Source organism: Capra hircus, chromosome 14 (genome assembly GCF_001704415.2).
Source record: "Capra hircus breed San Clemente chromosome 14, ASM170441v1, whole genome shotgun sequence".
In the NCBI taxonomy this organism is placed as follows: domain Eukaryota; kingdom Metazoa; phylum Chordata; class Mammalia; order Artiodactyla; family Bovidae; genus Capra; species Capra hircus.
In genome coordinates, this window is record NC_030821.1 from 58,287,541 (window position 1) to 58,292,532 (window position 4,992).

Here is a 4,992-nt window from a genome sequence, read left to right on the forward strand (position 1 = left end):
CCAGCATCAGGGTCTTTTCAAATGAGTCAGCTCTTCACATCAGGCGGCCAAAGTATTGGAGTTTCAGCTTCAACATCAGTCCTTCCAGTGAACACTCAGGACTGATCTCCTTTATGATGGACTGGTTGGATCTCCTTGCAGTCCAAGAGTCTTTTCCAACACCACATTTGCCATGGGTTACCATTACTGTACTGTAAAATTAGAAATATTTCCTTTATTTTTTGTTTGTTTTGTATGCATTATTTGTGTGAAAAGTATTATAAATCTATTAGAGTACAGTACTAAATAGCTGATTGTGTGAGTATCTAGGTGAACTTTGTTGGACTTAGGAACAAATTGGACTTACAAAGGTGCTCTTGGAGTGGAACTTGTTTGTATCATAGTGGACTGACTGTACTACTGTACTAAAAGGAGTGAGAGTTCACAGATGTGTCCTTGGAGATGGAGACTCAGGATTTACAGCCCTCATATGAGGGCTTACGCAGCCAGCCTCTCTGTGCCTTACAGACTAGGAGAGTTGTTCTGAGCGCATTGGGAATGTCAGGACAGGCTCTTTGCAAACTTGTTTCTCAAAGAGCCTTGCACAGGGCAGGGAAGGGACTTGCTGTTACTGTAGAAGACAGGACAAACAGATGAGGACTGTCTACTGGTGGAAACAATGGCTCTCCTTTATTATCTTTCTTTCATTTATGTGTTTATATATAAACAACCGAGTACAGTCTTACTTTCTCTAGCAGGTCAGTTTCCCTGACAGTGTGTCCCTGTGACTCTTGGTTCCAGCCCTGAGAGTAACTCACGTGCTCGGCCTTTGCTCAAGTCCTGAATGTGGAGAAATACTTGATTTCATAGCAAGGCTCAGCCACAGGGAAGAAAAGCCTGGTCTTTCTCTTTTTTTCCTTCTTAATATATATATTACTGAAGTATAGTTGACTTAGATTGTTTCAGGTGCACAGCAAGGTGAATCACTTATACATACATACATATATTATTTTTTGAAATTATTTCCCATTATAGGTTATTACAAGATACTGACTGTAGTTTCCTGTGCTATCCAGTAAACATCTGTGGCTTGTTGCGTATCTATTTTTAAATTAGAAATCTAAGTTAAACAAGTAAGCTTGGCCTTTTTCTATGCAGTTTAACTTGGGGCTTTTGCAAAGACATGAAGAAACCTTTAATACTGTTTTGATTAAGTTGAAAAATGGCATGAAACTATGTTTCAATTGTTAAGAGACTGATAGCAATGAAGTAGGAGTGAAAAATAAATACATGAGTTTTTATGAGAAACTGAGGAAAAAAAAGAACTTTGCAGATATGATTAAGTTAAAGATCTTGAGACAGAGAAATTATTCTGGATTATCCATGTGGCCTAAATGGGAGACATCTGTGTAAGAGGGAGGCCAAGAAAAAGTGACACAGACAAGAGGAAAAAGAGTAAGGTTGTCTGTTTTCACTGCTCTTATTCAAAATAATACTGGAAATCCTAGTGACTATAGTAAGGCAAGAAAAAAATCCTACAAATTGGAATGGAAAAAATAAAATATCTCTATTTACCATCTGCATGATTATCTATATAGAAAATTTCAAGGAAGCTACATTTTTAAAAAACACTTTCAGAAATGATAAATGAGTTTAACAAGCTTTCAGGATGTGAGATCAACACACAAAAGTCAATTGCATTTCTACATACTACAGTGAATGTGCGGAAATCAAATCAAAAGGTGATACCATTTACAATTACACCAAAGAAAATGAAATATACTCAGTTGCAAATCTGATAAAATGTGTATAAGATGCATGTCCTCTATCACAAAAACCACAAAACTGATGAAAGAAATCAAAGAAGATCTAAAGAAATGAAGAGACACACCATATTCATGAATAAGAAGGGTCAACATAGTAAAGATGTAAACTCTCCTCAAACTCATCTATAGGTTTAGTATCACTCTTTTCAAAAATCCAGCAAGAATTGTTTATAACCATAAACAAATTTAACCTAAAATGCATATGAAAGGCACAGATCTTAGAATAAGTAAAGCAGTCTTGAAAAAGATGAGTGAAGTTGGGGGACCTGGTAAAAGTTCTAATATATAGCTACAGCAATTAAGACAATGTAGGTGGAGGGAAAGACACATAGATCAATGAAACAAAATTAACAAGAAATAGTACATAATCAGCATATGTATTTGCAGTTTGGATCTAGCAATCTCAGTTCTTTAAGATTATCAAATCCTTTTCTGTTTCTGCTGATTCTCACTCATAGAATTTCCTCTTCTGCCTTATTTTATTTGAAATATAATTTACAGAAACAATTTGAGGTTTAAAGTGATAATATTTTTTCTCCAAAGATTTGAATTAGCTTTCTTTGCCTGCAGATTGGGTCCACTATAAACCACGGTGAAGGCTTGAAAATGATAGATTTGACCTTGACTGTAATTCCTGTGGTCTGCTGCACTTCTGGCTCCTTAATCCTGGAGAATCCTGGAGAATAGAGGACCTTCTATTGCTGTAAAGACAGTCTCCTCTTGCCCTGTCCACTTTGTTTCCTGTCCTACTCTACCATCAGTTCAGTTCAATGCAGTTGCTCAGTGGTGTCCCATTCATTGTGACCCCATGGACTGCAGCACACCAGGCCTCTTTGTCCATCACCAACTACTGGAGTTTACTCAAACTCATCCCCATTGAGTCGGTGATGCTATCAAACCATCTCATCCTCTGTCCCCTTCTCCTCCTGCCCTCAGTCTTTCCTAGTATCAGGGTCTTTTCAAATGAGTCAGCTCTTTGCATCAGATGGCCAAAGTATTGGAGTTTCAGCTTCAACATCAGTCCTTCCAATGAATATTCAGGTCTGATCTCCTTTAGGATGGACAGGTTGGATCTCCTTGCAGTCCAAGGGACTCTCAAGAGTCTTCTCCAACACCGTAGTTCAAAAGCATCAATTCTTCAGCACTCATCTTTCTATATAGTCCAACTCTCATATCCATACATGACTTCTGGAAAAACCATAGCCTTGACTAGATGGACATTTGTTGGCAAAGTAATGTCTCTGCTTTTCAATATGCTGTCTAGGTTGGTCATAATTTTTCTTCCAAGGAGGAAGCGTCTTTTAATTTCATGGCTGCAATCACCATCTGCAGTGATTTGGGAGCCCCCCAAAATAAAGTCTGACACTGTTTCCACTGTTTCCCCATCTATTTCCCATGAAGTGATGGGACCAGATGCTATGATCTTCGTTTTCTGACTGTTGAGCTTTAAGCCAACTTTTCACTCTCCTCTTTCACTTTCATCAAGAGGTTCTTTAGTTCTTCTTCACTTTCTGCCATAAGGGTGGTGTCATCTGCATATCTGATGTTATTGATATTTCTCCCACCAATCTTGATTCCAGCTTGTGCTTCTTAAAGCCCAGCGTTTCTCATGATGTACTCTGCATAGAAGTTAAACAAGCACAGTGATAATATACAGCCTTGATGTACTCCTTTTCCTATTTGAAACCAGTCTGTTGTTCCATGTCCAGTTCTAACTGTTGCTTCCTGACCCACATATAGGTTTCTCAAGAGGCAGGTCATGAGGTCTGGTATTCCAATCTCTAAGAATTTTCCACAGTTTATTGTGATCCACACAGTCAAAGGCTTTGGCATAGTCAATAAAGCAGAAATGGATGTTTTTCTGGAACTCTCTTGCTTTTTTGATGATCCAGGGGATGTTGGCAATTTGATCTGGTTCCCCTACCTTTTCCAAAACCAGCTTGAACATCTGGAAGTTCACAGTTCACGTATTGTTGATGCCTGGCTTGGAGAATTTTGAGCATTACTTTACTAGAGTGTGCAATGAGTGCAATTGTTTGGTAGTCTGAACATTCTTTGGAATTGCCTTTCTTAGGGACTGGAATGAAAACTGACCTTTTCCTGTCCTGTGGCCACTGCTGAGTCTTCCAAATTTGCTGGCATATTAAGTGCAGCACTTTCACAGCATCATCTTTTAGGATTTGAACTAGCTAAACTGGAATTCCATCACCTCCACTAGCTTTGTTCGTAGTGATGCTTTCTAAGGCCCACTTGACTTCACATTCCAGGATGTCTGGCTCTAGGTGAGTGATCACACCATTGTGATTATCTGGGTCATGAAGATCTTTTTTTGTACAGTTCTTACTCTACCATAGGTTGTTAAATGTTCTGCTAATCCTTTGTGCTGTGTGTGTGCTTTGTCACTCAGTCATGTCCAACTCTCTATGACCCTATGGACTATAGCTTGCCAGGCTCCTCTGTCCATGGACTTCTCCAGACAAGAATACTGGAGTGGGTTTCTACGCCTTCCTCCAGGGGATCAACCCAACTCAGGGATAAAACCCAGGTCTCCCATATTGCAGGCAGATTCTTTACCATCTGAGCCATCAGGGAAGTCCAAGAATACTGGAGTGGGTAGCCTATCCCTTCTACAGCAGATCTTCCCAATCCAGGTTCTTTACAGTCTGAGCTACCAGGGAAGCCCATAGGCTGTTAAATGTTTACTAATCCCTACCCCCATTTGAAATGCCCTCAGAGCTAAAGCCTTTGTGTACCTTCAGTTCTCTACATTCTGTTTTATTCCACTCTCTTCTTTCCTCTCACTTTTTAAATTCCTTCTTTTATCAAATATTCACTGTTTCCATGAAAATCTTTAAATAGATATTTTATTCTTATTTTTCAATTTGTTTTACAGGATGGGATTGATCTGCATTGTCTATTATCCTATTATCTAATGAGAATAGAAAGTTACAGATCTATTTTTTTAATTAAAAAGTAATGAATACTTTTATGAAAACTCAGAATGTTTTGAAGTTATCATTTTTAATCTGGTCAACAACATGAGTGACTAAGCTAATTAGTTTACTTTCTGCAAACATCCATAAACATTATAAATTTAAGTCTAATTGAAAATTATGCAGACTATTTCCATGTGCCCAAAGAGAACACATTGCTCATTACAACTTTAAATTACACCAATGATATGTGA